Source organism: Phasianus colchicus, chromosome 10, assembly GCF_987193195.1.
Source record: "Phasianus colchicus chromosome 10, bPhaCol1.hap1.1, whole genome shotgun sequence".
Classification (NCBI taxonomy): domain Eukaryota; kingdom Metazoa; phylum Chordata; class Aves; order Galliformes; family Phasianidae; genus Phasianus; species Phasianus colchicus.
Genome location: NC_143445.1, coordinates 24892039 through 24905186, shown reverse-complemented (window position 1 = coordinate 24905186; position 13148 = coordinate 24892039). Strand labels below are relative to the sequence as shown.

General features: G+C 53.1%; 2 long non-coding RNA genes across 3 annotated transcripts; both read right to left on the bottom strand.

Annotated features, from left to right (window-relative positions):
- Positions 1-1045: 1045 nt before the first annotated feature.
- On the bottom strand, positions 1046-4073 carry LOC149916683 (uncharacterized). 2 transcript variants are annotated; one of them, XR_016469858.1, is made up of 4 exons: positions 3878-4073; positions 3075-3192; positions 2623-2691; positions 1046-1800 (listed from the first exon to the last, which is right to left on the bottom strand). It is a non-coding gene; the product is annotated as an uncharacterized LOC149916683 (long non-coding RNA). The 2 variants fall into 2 exon arrangements; XR_016469857.1 differs by having other exon boundaries at positions 3075-4073.
- A 5858-nt stretch (positions 4074-9931) lies between these two features.
- On the bottom strand, positions 9932-12876 carry LOC149916682 (uncharacterized). The gene is made up of 4 exons (XR_016469490.1): positions 12679-12876; positions 11876-11993; positions 11424-11492; positions 9932-10601 (listed from the first exon to the last, which is right to left on the bottom strand). It is a non-coding gene; the product is annotated as an uncharacterized LOC149916682 (long non-coding RNA).
- Positions 12877-13148: the final 272 nt, after the last annotated feature.

Sequence of the window (13148 nt, the reverse complement as noted above, 5' to 3'; positions counted from 1 at the left end):
GAAGGTCAATACTACGTACCGAAAACGCTAAAAGCTTCTACTGCAAAAACACAACCTACCTTTCACAACCAGACCCAGAACCAACCCCCAAGGAGCACCGCCACTCACAGCTCTCCACCCGCACTCCGCACCGCCGATCACCGCCCCCTGAGCTCAGCCAGTAAGCCAGTTCTCAGCCCACCTCGTCCACTCATCTATCCCGCGCTTCCTCAGCTTCATATGCAGGATGTCGTGGGAGACTGTATCAAAAGCATTGCTGAAGTCAAGGCAGACGACATCCACTGCAGCAGCACCTGAAATGGTCCATCCCACTCGGGCTGAAGCTTTGATTCCTTACACGTGCGTGTTAGGACCCAGCCTCCAGCACGGAATGAGGGCACTAGAAATTCCAGAGGTGGAGCTCGAGACAGCAGTCCATGTCCCTTGAGGGATAACAGAGAAGCAGACAACCCGAGTATGTAGTTCTTAGGAATCTTATCCTTGGCTTCAAGAGAGGGCATCTCACCTCTCCCTCCCAAGTACATCAACCCAAACAGCACTTCATACGTTGATACTCCCAAGTCTTTTCTGGGAGCGGTTCGTATTCTGAGAAGGGCTACAGGTAAACGCTTTGGCCATGGTCATTTGGTCTCTAAAATCCATTTTGACAAGCGCTTTGTCAGCATCTGACCGATCCATCCTACTTTCCCTGAAGAAGGAGGGTGCCGGTGAGTACGGAACTCCCGCTTGATTTCTAGAGTTCTCATTAGCTCCTGTAGGACTTGTGAAGTAAAGTGGTTTCCCTTATCTGAGACGATATTCTACGTGATCCCATATGTAGGGATCGCGCCCAGGTGTAGAGTCCTTAGTGCAGAAAAGACAGGGACCTGTTGGAGCACCCAGAGGACCAAGGGTAAATCCTGCCTGACCGATCTAGCGGCCGTCTGTGATGGCGTCACTGCATCAATAGCCAAGTGAAGAACCACTGATATCATCCACCTGGACTTCAGCAAGGCCTCTGACACAACATCCTTCTTTCCAAACTGGAAGGATACGGATTCGGTGAGCGGACTGTTCAATGGACAAAGAACCAGCTGCAGCATCGAGTGCAGGAGCCAACGGCTCCGTGTCTGGATGGCGATCGGTGATGAATGGCATCTCAAAGGGGTCCGTGCTGGGGCTGAGACTCTTCAATATCTTCATCAGTGGCATCACCAGCGGGATCGAGCGCACCCTCAGAAAATTTGCTGGCAACACCAAGCTGTGGGGAGCAGTGACACGCCAGAGGGACGGGACGCCAACCACAGGGACCTCAACAGGCTCGAGCAGCGGGCACAGACAAACCTCATCAGCTTCAACAAATCCAGGTGCAGTGTCTTGCACCTGGGACAAGAGAACCCCCCACTACCGATACATGCTGGGGGATGAAAGGGCTGAGCCTAGGCCTGTCCCAAAAGACCTGGTGGACGGCAAGCTGTACACGAGCCAGCAAAGTGCCCTCCCAGCCCAGAAAACCAGCCACATCCTGGTCTGCACCAAAAGATGTGCGGTCAGCAGGTGAAAAGAGGTGATCCTGCCCCTCTGCTCTGTGCTGAAGAGGCCTCACTTGGAGTACTGTGTCCATATGAAGAGTCCTCAGTGCAGAAGAGACACGGACCCGTTGGAGCACATGCAGAGGACGGCCACAAGAAAAAAAAAAAAGATCCGAAGGATCAAACACCTCACCTGTGAGGACAGGCTGAGAGAGCTGGGGCTGTTCAGCCCGGAGAAGTGAAGGCTGCGAGGTGACCTGGTAACAGCCTTTCGATACCCAAAGGGGAGCTAAAGGAAAGAAGAAGGGAAAATTTAGGTTAGATATCAGGAAAATATCTTTCACAGCAAGGGACAAGGGGAAACATTTTAAGCTGGGGGAGGGAAGATTTAGGTTGGACGCCAGGGGGAAGTTCTTTACAGAGAGAGCGGTGAGGTGCTGGAGCAGCTGCCCAGAGAGGCTGTGGATGCCCCGTCCGTCCCTGGAGGTGTTCAAGGCCAGGTTGGATGGGGCCCTGGGCAGCCTGGTCTAGTATGAAATGTGGAGGTTGATGGCCCTGCATGTAGCAGGGGGGTTGGAGATTCACGATCCTCGAGGTCCCTTCCAACCCAGGACATTCTGTGATCCTGCGCAGCGGACCAGGTTGCCCAGAGATGCGGTGGATGCCCCGTCCCTTCCAAGGTGACACACAGGGCAACCTGATCTAGCTGTGAATGTCCCTGTTCATTGTGGGCGAGTCAGACTAGACCATCATAAATGGTCGCTTCCGACTCTAAGGAGTCTCCGGTATGATACCTGGAGCCATGTCCACAAAGGACATCGATGGCCTGGTGAGCAATCAGGGTAGGTGGGGAAGCCTGTGTGCTCAACAGCTCTGGGGAAATTCACCAAGTAGTCCAGTCAGGAAGATTCACATCAGCCATAGAGCCTCTCTGTGCCAGTGCCAGTATTCAGCACACCAGAGGTACTGCTTCATCACACTGGTGGGTCCCATAGCTGCAGAGCTAGCTATTGAATGGCGGTCAGGGGATGGAAGGAAGAGGGGTGGGGAGATTGGCTATCATACAGACTAGGAAACTAACAGCATCCCCTGACAATTGGGATGGAGATACCTGGGGCAATCCAGATGAAGTGGTCCAGTAGAAGACAATCCTTTGTTTCCTATGAATACGAAGCCAGGTCTGCCATAAAAACAGAAAGAACCTTAGGACCCTGGGGTGGTCGGCCACAGCGTGCTCTGAGAACTGTGCCCTGACATCTGTTACTACTGACAAATTTGTAAGGGAGGTCTAGGAGAGAACCAGACAAAACAGCAACAGAATACTCGTGTTCAGTATGCTCAAGTAGTGGAGACTGTATTACACTACGTGCGGATGAAGAAAACGGCCACTGGGGCCGGGGGTTTTCTTAAGCTCAGGTCCCAGCCCGATACATGCACCTCACCCTACTACTAGCCACGACGCTTATTGGGCCGGAAGCTTATCGGGCCCAGGGAGCAAGGCGAGCCCCTTGTGACCCCCATTCCATCTTTAAGTGAGCGTCCCACAGCCATCGCAAAACCCACCTGCATACAAGCGATGCACGAACAAGGGATTCGTGGCATTTCATTATCCGCTGCACAGATTTCACAGTGCTTAAACCACTAACCAGAGGAGCCCCGGGAACCCTTAAACCCCATCGTGCTGCAAAACAGAACGGGATCCAAAGAGAAACGGAACATAGTTTAAATACGTGCCCTTAAACAATACTCAGCATGAGCGGAATTAATACGTGGCACAGGAGACACAGAGGGGACGTGGGCAGAGGACACAGGGAGGACACAGACGGGACACGAGGTCACAGAGGGAACGTGGAGGGGGATGCAGAGGGTACGCGTCATGAAATGGATTGGGACAACGTGGTAGCAGACAAACCGAGTTTGGAGTCTCAGGTTGGAGATTAGGCAATGAGAATCATGAACGAGGGAACAGAGACTTCACAAGAAGGTACTGAACTTAAGAAGAGTTGCAGAGGAAACCTGGAGAACACAGGATCCCTTTACGGAAAAGCGCATTAGCTCCAGGCATTTCCAGAGTTGTAATGCTCAGTCAGTCAACCAGCATTATCTTGGGACTGACTGAAGCATTCCAGGAATGAGACAAGAGCAAAAGAAAGGAATGTACGTCAGCCCCTCCATTACCAGTTTGGAGAAAGGAAGATAACCCCTTCACTCCCTTAAGAAAAGAAATGAAAAGAAAAATAAGAACAAGCATAGCAGACATAGCTGCTCCAGTCCAGCTTCGGATGCCCTCAGATCAGAGGGCAAAGATCAAAGCCCTACAGCATAGAACAAAAATCAGTTGCCTCTTTCCAGGAAAGAGCACTCACCCAACAGTCCACAGCAGGCAGGCTCCAGGGAAAGACACTGCCTTGGGGGCTGCCAGCCCTTAAATGAGGTGAGGGAGGGGTGGAGCCAGGCTCAGCCCCACCTGGTCCCACAGCTGCATTGCTTCCACCTGTGCTTGCAGTGCTGCACCACCCCTCACCAGATGCTCCATCACTGCTTCAGGCTGTGATCTCAAAGTTCCCATCACGTCATGAAAAAAAAAAAAAAAAAAAAAAAAAGTGAATTGGGTCTGCCTGTCTGGCAAGGGGAAGTTTATCACTGAATGAGCAAGGATGGCCCACATATTTTGATTCCAGTCAGATGTCCTCAAAGGCAACTGATAAAATTTCTCATAGGTAGGAGAGCACAGATTTTCATACTGCTGCAGCAAGATGCTGAGAAGCCGCGTGTGCAGCGAAAAGGCTGTGATTACGGTGTGAGTGGAGCGAGTGCTGTTTGCCAAACTGTCAGGGTCAGCTTATGGCTCCCCAGTGAGAAATGTGCATTACCTACTCACGCAGCGATTAAAGACCATCGTGAAAATATTTTACGATTTGGTGTCCTCAGTGGGTGAAGCTGGCACCTGCCTGTAAGGCACCGTGTAGCCCTTGGGCTGCAACATCAATCCCAAACCCCAAAGAAGTAGGGAGGCTGCAGCGTGCGTACTTCGTGCAGCCCCTGCGCTCCTCAAGTCACAGATCGCTGACGTACCGCAGGACCCATTTCTGCTGCAGCACGATGTGGGATTGCTGAAATCACTGCAGATCTGGAGAACAGACAAAGCATCTCCAGAACGCACTCCCCGTACAACTTGCCCACATGCAGGGGGCACAAGCCCCATTTTGGGGGCAATGATCCCCACTTGTGGGGTGCTACCCTCACCCCACTGTCACAGCCATGCCCCGAGGACTCCATCACCCCACTGCGCATGGCCAGCAACGTCTCCCCGGACTCCGCTCCCACAGGCATCCCCGTCCCTGTCCTCAAGCCGACAACATCGGCATGGAGCAAAGCGGGTCAGGGGGCGAGGGGGGACTTGAGGGGACATGAGAGGGCACATGGGGACACAGGGACATGGGGGGACACGGAGGGACATGGGGTTGACGCATGGGGTCAGAACTACAGAGGCAAGAGGAGGTGGCACGTGGAGGTGACACAAGGAGGTGGCAGGCTGTGCCAGGAGTTTGAGCAGCAGTGCGGGGCAGATGAGCAGTGCCAGCCCAACATGGGGGTGATGGTGACACTCCAGGATGAGGAGCTGCTACTGTTTTTCAAGCAGGTAGGAGTTTGTTATCCGTACATAATACTGCACTTGTTGTTTTCTTTTTTAAATCAGTGACAGTATGCGATCTGATCCAATGTCTTTGAAAAGTGTGGTTTCAGGATTGTCAGCTGAAACAGCAGCAGAACACAGGCCGTTGCCTGTGGGGGAAGGGACGGGGAAGGAAGTGAGGAAAGAAAGGAGGAAGCCTGAAAAAGGAATGGGGATGGCACGGGGCGAAGGAAGGGGGCGAGACATAGGGGAATGAAGGGAAAAGGACAGAATAGCGGTGGAGCAGCCTAAAAAGCAGCAACAAGCTCTGGGAGGACTGTAGAGTGCCAGATTCTGTATTGGGTGTGTATCTGTGTGTGTATGTTGTCATTACCTGCCTGGTTTGGGGTCGGGGCTGTTGTCGCTTCTGAGCTCCTGCAGTGGGAAGAGCTTGAGCAATCGGAGCCCATGCAGAACTGCAGCATGGGGGAGCGCTTGGTAAGGACAGCCTTGCAGCCCTCAGCTGGACGAACTTCTTCTGTGTGTCCAGACTGTGAGCTGCGCAGCCGTGCCTGGCTGCACCGCTCCAGCTCAGAGTCCGCTGCCTGAAGCTGCATCTTTGCTGCCTTCCCTCCTGCCCAGAGCCTCGAAGCTGCTCCCACAGTCCTCTGCCCACCCCCAACATGCCAGAGAAGACATCTGGCAGCGGGCTGGAGGAATCCCAGCACCCTGTTTTCCTTCTGCCCACAGCTCTCTCCTCCTCTGCCACACAGGGCACCAGCCTGCAAAATGGGAATGGTCGGGAGGAAAGGGAGCGCTGGCAGGAGCGACTGCTGCAGCTGGCCGGGGGGGGGATCTGTGTCCCCCGTGCCCTTGTGGGCTATCTGTCCAGCTGCAGGAGGACCAGAGAAGGGCAGATAGAAAGGTGCAGCTGAGCAAGCAGTGGACCTGCACAACTCTCTGGCCGTCCTGCCGATGGCAGCTGTGACACATCGATTCTTTCCATGCAGCCGAATTCATGTTTTCCATCTGTAAACTTAAGTGGAGAACTGCAGGTTTTGTTAATCTTTGTGGAAATGATGTAACGGTCCCCAAGAATCTCAGAACTGCAACTTTGTCTCTGCCTGCGTAGACCTGCTAGGGCCTAAAAGTACCCGTTTTATGGCATTAAAAAGAATAAAAAGCCAAAAATGAAACCTGGAGTTGAAGAAAGACCTTGGAAAACAATACATTAAAATGTGAACAAGACAGAGGCTGAGCAAACGTTAATATAGCCCTGTGCTTTCTGCCAAAGTGCTTTATTTTGTTATTGTTAAATTTGCTGGGCAGTTACATTTCGGTATGTGAATATTTAGAAACAGTGCCATGGATGCTGGCAAAAACAAGTCTGTTTTCTTTTTTAACAGATATTCATAAGCACTTAGCACAGCTTTCCGCGGTCTGGAGTAGTTTCCCTTTGTTTTCTTCGTCTTTTCCCCCCGCTTCGAACTTCGCGCTCTTCCCCCGTCATCACAACGCACAACGGATCGCCACGGCCTGCGCCGCGGGTCCCCGGCAATGCCGCCGGAGTTCTTCCCGCGGTCTCTGCTGCCACCTCGTGGCCAATGCGCGGAACTGCCGCTGCCCGCTGCTCAGGCCGGCAAGCCTACAACGCATGCGCGTAGAAACGCGGAAGTGGCGTTTTAACCGCTCTGCGCCGCTAATCCGCCGCTCTCTATGGTGATCGGTCCTCCAGATAATAGCGAACACGCGCGCGTCAACTGAAAGATAGCAATTGTTTCGACAGACCACTGCGGGGACGGGCAAGCAGCCGATTCTCGGAGCGCCGGCTCAGCGATAATTTCCCCTTCTAATCCAGGATGCCCCTCGTCTATTTCCGCCGATTTATGCCCGAGCCCACCCGGGAACGGACCGGGTCGGCTCACGGCTGCCCCTCAGCGCCTCGTGGCACCCAACGTGCTTGCCGCCGCGGTGGAGGAGCAGACGTTTGGGGCTCCAGCCCCAGCCCTGCACCGCAGCGTTCCTGGAAAAGCAAGACTCGCGAGAGCAACGCGCACGGGCCAAGCTAGGCACCGCGCACGCGGCAGTCTCCGCACCGCACTACGCAGGCGCGGTTCTCGAGACAACAGCACGGAGTACGGACGCGCGATTCATGAGAAAGCACGACGCATGCGCCAGTGGTTTAAAAAAAAAAAAAAGAAGAAGAAGAAAAAAAAAAGCGCTACGCACGCACTGGATTCTGTTCCGAACGGGGCATGCGCCGGACTCTGCCCGCCACGGCGCATGCGCCTGGCTGTGCCCCGCAATGCGCGTGTGCCACGTGCTCTGCGCGCGCGCCAGCCTCGACGCCGCAATACGCACGCTTTCCTCACGGCCGCAAAACGCACGCGCCGTCGTTTGCAGCGCGTTCAGTACGTTCTCGAAGCAGACCGGGGCATAAAACCGCCCGAGGAAACAGACGAGGAGCATTCTGGATCGGAAGAGAGAAAAGTGTCGCGGAGCCGGCGGTCCAAGTATTGACTGCTCACCTGCATCTCAGGGCTTCGAAGAAACGTGTGCGATTGGAAAGCTTGTGGCGCATGCGCACTACTTCCCGGGGGACCGAGCACCACTTCCGCGTGCCTGCGCGCACGCGCCCTGCTGCCTGCGGCGACGTAGCGACGCTGCCGCAATTCTGCCGATTGACCGCGTGGGGGCACCAGAGACCGCTGAAACAACCTCGATGCAGTTCCCCCGATTGGCCACGAGGGGGCGCGAGAGACCGCGGAAACAACTGCGACGCACTTTTGCCGATCGGCCACGCGGTGGCACCAGAGACCGCGGAAATCACTTCGCCGCTAGGACTGCTGTGGGTCTGCACCAAGCCGTCGCCAGCCCGTTCTCTCTTTTGATGGCAGAGGATAAACACAGAAGGGAGAGGGGGGAAGGGAAGACGACAAAGACAACGAAGGAAATACTCGACAAACCCACCAAACCTGCGCTCAGTGCTTAGGGGTACTTGTCAATAAATAAATAACCAGCAAATTGATGTTGTCAAGATTTTTATTACTCTATTTTTTTCAGCCAGCGTCCGAGGTAATGAAAAACCTCGTACGAAGCGGGCAGATGCGTGCAGCCAAGCCATGGCTTGAATTGATTAACCACATTTGGTTTTGGCACCACGTTTGTGAGAAACACTCAAAGCCAAAAATTTCAGGTTAGGCCAGGATCTCAGTGATAGCAGCAAAGTTTATTCGTCATTGCAATAACAGGCTCACGTCCCCTATTAGCGAGGGAGGGACTGTGCAGCAGTCAGCGAAATTCATTCCGTTCTATACTCCAAAACCAACGCAGGTAACACGCTCCTGGCACTCACTGGTTGAGCGTCTCAGGCTTACACTCTCCCCGATGCTGTTGCTATGATACATTTCCATATAAGGTCCATTACCGACCCGTTGTTCTTTCGTATGTTTTGTACTTCTCCATGGAGATACGAGGGCCATATTTCCAAGAGTGAGCACATGCGTTCTGTCCTGTGCTGGGCTCTCTTTCTCCACCCCGCATCTTTGCCTTGTTTTGCACCTGGCTCACTTCTACCCCAGTCAGAACGCCCCCAATCTTTAACTTTCTACTCTGTTCAACAGCTTTCTTAGTGGAAGGAAAACAGCTATTTCACAAGAGGGTTATAAGTTCAGTGAAGGTCAATACTACGTACCGAAAACGCTAAAAGCTTCTACTGCAAAAACACAACCTACCTTTCACAACCAGACCCAGAACCAACCCCCAAGGAGCACCGCCACTCACAGCTCTCCACCCGCACTCCGCACCGCCGATCACCGCCCCCTGAGCTCAGCCAGTAAGCCAGTTCTCAGCCCACCTCGTCCACTCATCTATCCCGCGCTTCCTCAGCTTCATATGCAGGATGTCGTGGGAGACTGTATCAAAAGCATTGCTGAAGTCAAGGCAGACGACATCCACTGCAGCAGCACCTGAAATGGTCCATCCCACTCGGGCTGAAGCTTTGATTCCTTACACGTGCGTGTTAGGACCCAGCCTCCAGCACGGAATGAGGGCACTAGAAATTCCAGAGGTGGAGCTCGAGACAGCAGTCCATGTCCCTTGAGGGATAACAGAGAAGCAGACAACCCGAGTATGTAGTTCTTAGGAATCTTATCCTTGGCTTCAAGAGAGGGCATCTCACCTCTCCCTCCCAAGTACATCAACCCAAACAGCACTTCATACGTTGATACTCCCAAGTCTTTTCTGGGAGCGGTTCGTATTCTGAGAAGGGCTACAGGTAAACGCTTTGGCCATGGTCATTTGGTCTCTAAAATCCATTTTGACAAGCGCTTTGTCAGCATCTGACCGATCCATCCTACTTTCCCTGAAGAAGGAGGGTGCCGGTGAGTACGGAACTCCCGCTTGATTTCTAGAGTTCTCATTAGCTCCTGTAGGACTTGTGAAGTAAAGTGGTTTCCCTTATCTGAGACGATATTCTACGTGATCCCATATGTAGGGATCGCGCCCAGGTGTAGAGTCCTTAGTGCAGAAAAGACAGGGACCTGTTGGAGCACCCAGAGGACCAAGGGTAAATCCTGCCTGACCGATCTAGCGGCCGTCTGTGATGGCGTCACTGCATCAATAGCCAAGTGAAGAACCACTGATATCATCCACCTGGACTTCAGCAAGGCCTCTGACACAACATCCTTCTTTCCAAACTGGAAGGATACGGATTCGGTGAGCGGACTGTTCAATGGACAAAGAAACAGCTGCAGCATCGAGTGCAGGAGCCAACGGCTCCATGTCTGGATGGCGATCGGTGATGAATGGCATCTCAAAGGGGTCCGTGCTGGGGCTGAGACTCTTCAATATCTTCATCAGTGGCATCACCAGCGGGATCGAGCGCACCCTCAGAAAATTTGCTGGCAACACCAAGCTGTGGGGAGCAGTGACACGCCAGAGGGACGGGACGCCAACCACAGGGACCTCAACAGGCTCGAGCAGCGGGCACAGACAAACCTCATCAGCTTCAACAAATCCAGGTGCAGTGTCTTGCACCTGGGACAAGAGAACCCCCCACTACCGATACATGCTGGGGGATGAAAGGGCTGAGCCTAGGCCTGTCCCAAAAGACCTGGTGGACGGCAAGCTGTACACGAGCCAGCAAAGTGCCCTCCCAGCCCAGAAAACCAGCCACATCCTGGTCTGCACCAAAAGATGTGCGGTCAGCAGGTGAAAAGAGGTGATCCTGCCCCTCTGCTCTGTGCTGAAGAGGCCTCACTTGGAGTACTGTGTCCATATGAAGAGTCCTCAGTGCAGAAGAGACACGGACCCGTTGGAGCACATGCAGAGGACGGCCACAAGAAAAAAAAAAAGATCCGAAGGATCAAACACCTCACCTGTGAGGACAGGCTGAGAGAGCTGGGGCTGTTCAGCCCGGAGAAGTGAAGGCTGCGAGGTGACCTGGTAACAGCCTTTCGATACCCAAAGGGGAGCTAAAGGAAAGAAGAAGGGAAAATTTAGGTTAGATACCAGGAAAATATCTTTCACAGCAAGGGACAAGGGGAAACATTTTAAGCTGGGGGAGGGAAGATTTAGGTTGGACGCCAGGGGGAAGTTCTTTACAGAGAGAGCGGTGAGGTGCTGGAGCAGCTGCCCAGAGAGGCTGTGGATGCCCCGTCCGTCCCTGGAGGTGTTCAAGGCCAGGTTGGATGGGGCCCTGGGCAGCCTGGTCTAGTATGAAATGTGGAGGTTGATGGCCCTGCATGTAGCAGGGGGGTTGGAGATTCACGATCCTCGAGGTCCCTTCCAACCCAGGACATTCTGTGATCCTGCGCAGCGGACCAGGTTGCCCAGAGATGCGGTGGATGCCCCGTCCCTTCCAAGGTGACACACAGGGCAACCTGATCTAGCTGTGAATGTCCCTGTTCATTGTGGGCGAGTCAGACTAGACCATCATAAATGGTCGCTTCCGACTCTAAGGAGTCTCCGGTATGATACCTGAAGCCATGTCCACAAAGGACATCGATGGCCTGGTGAGCAATCAGGGTAGGTGGGGAAGCCTGTGTGCTCAACAGCTCTGGGGAAACTCACCAAGTAGTCCAGTCAGGAAGATTCACATCAGCCATAGAGCCTCTCTGTGCCAGTGCCAGTATTCAGCACACCAGAGGTACTGCTTCATCACACTGGTGGGTCCCATAGCTGCAGAGCTAGCTATTGAATGGCGGTCAGGGGATGGAAGGAAGAGGGGTGGGGAGATTGGCTATCATACAGACTAGGAAACTAACAGCATCCCCTGACAATTGGGATGGAGATACCTGGGGCAATCCAGATGAAGTGGTCCAGTAGAAGACAATCCTTTGTTTCCTATGAATACGAAGCCAGGTCTGCCATAAAAACAGAAAGAACCTTAGGACCCTGGGGTGGTCGGCCACAGCGTGCTCTGAGAACTGTGCCCTGACATCTGTTACTACTGACAAATTTGTAAGGGAGGTCTAGGAGAGAACCAGACAAAACAGCAACAGAATACTCGTGTTCAGTATGCTCAAGTAGTGGAGACTGTATTACACTACGTGCGGATGAAGAAAACGGCCACTGGGGCCGGGGGTTTTCTTAAGCTCAGGTCCCAGCCCGATACATGCACCTCACCCTACTACTAGCCACGACGCTTATTGGGCCGGAAGCTTATCGGGCCCGGGGAGCAAGGCGAGCCCCTTGTGACCCCCATTCCATCTTTAAGTGAGCGTCCCACAGCCATCGCAAAACCCACCTGCATACAAGCGATGCACGAACAAGGGATTCGTGGCATTTCATTATCCGCTGCACAGATTTCACAGTGCTTAAACCACTAACCAGAGGAGCCCCGGGAACCCTTAAACCCCATCGTGCTGCAAAACAGAACGGGATCCAAAGAGAAACGGAACATAGTTTAAATACGTGCCCTTAAACAATACTCAGCATGAGCGGAATTAATACGTGGCACAGGAGACACAGAGGGGACGTGGGCAGAGGACACAGGGAGGACACAGACGGGACACGAGGTCACAGAGGGAACGTGGAGGGGGATGCAGAGGGTACGCGTCATGAAATGGATTGGGACAACGTGGTAGCAGACAAACCGAGTTTGGAGTCTCAGGTTGGAGATTAGGCAATGAGAATCATGAACGAGGGAACAGAGACTTCACAAGAAGGTACTGAACTTAAGAAGAGTTGCAGAGGAAACCTGGAGAACACAGGATCCCTTTACGGAAAAGCGCATTAGCTCCAGGCATTTCCAGAGTTGTAATGCTCAGTCAGTCAACCAGCATTATCTTGGGACTGACTGAAGCATTCCAGGTATGAGACAAGAGCAAAAGAAAGGAATGTACGTCAGCCCCTCCATTACCAGTTTGGAGAAAGGAAGATAACCCCTTCACTCCCTTAAGAAAAGAAATGAAAAGAAAAATAAGAACAAGCATAGCAGACATAGCTGCTCCAGTCCAGCTTCGGATGCCCTCAGATCAGAGGGCAAAGATCAAAGCCCTACAGCATAGAACAAAAATCAGTTGCCTCTTTCCAGGAAAGAGCACCCACCCAACAGTCCACAGCAGGCAGGCTCCAGGGAAAGACACTGCCTTGGGGGCTGCCAGCCCTTAAATGAGGTGAGGGAGGGGTGGAGCCAGGCTCAGCCCCACCTGGTCCCACAGCTGCATTGCTTCCACCTGTGCTTGCAGTGCTGCACCACCCCTCACCAGATGCTCCATCACTGCTTCAGGCTGTGATCTCAAAGTTCCCATCACGTCATGAAAAAAAAAAAAAAAAAAAAGTGAATTGGGTCTGCCTGTCTGGCAAGGGGAAGTTTATCACTGAATGAGCAAGGATGGCCCACATATTTTGATTCCAGTCAGATGTCCTCAAAGGCAACTGATAAAATTTCTCATAGGTAGGAGAGCACAGATTTTCATACTGCTGCAGCAAGATGCTGAGAAGCCGCGTGTGCAGCGAAAAGGCTGTGATTACGGTGTGAGTGGAGCGAGTGCTGTTTGCCAAACTGTCAGGGTCAG